The sequence below is a fragment of the Melanerpes formicivorus genome, unplaced genomic scaffold (genome assembly GCF_026170545.1).
Source record: "Melanerpes formicivorus ecotype bairdi unplaced genomic scaffold, bMelFor1.0.p_v2 SCAF_1609, whole genome shotgun sequence".
In the NCBI taxonomy this organism is placed as follows: Eukaryota; Metazoa; Chordata; class Aves; order Piciformes; family Picidae; genus Melanerpes; species Melanerpes formicivorus.
This window is the reverse complement of record NW_027143961.1, coordinates 29,789-30,000: the sequence shown is the minus strand read 5'-3', so window position 1 is coordinate 30,000 and position 212 is coordinate 29,789.

Here is a 212-nt window from a genome sequence, read left to right as displayed (position 1 = left end):
CCGCCTTGCCACGGGAGCACCGGGACGTGCTAGAGGAGACAGCGACCCGCGGAAGCGGGGCGCGCCCCCGGCACGCCAGGACCTTAGAGCCGGGGCGGCTCGCTCGGCAGCGGGCGGGGGTACGGGCCACAAAGCCGCCCCTCTCAGGCTAGAGGTTTCATTTAGGGAGGAACCCTCGGGGACCCCACCCGGGCAGGTGAGGCCTCACGCGC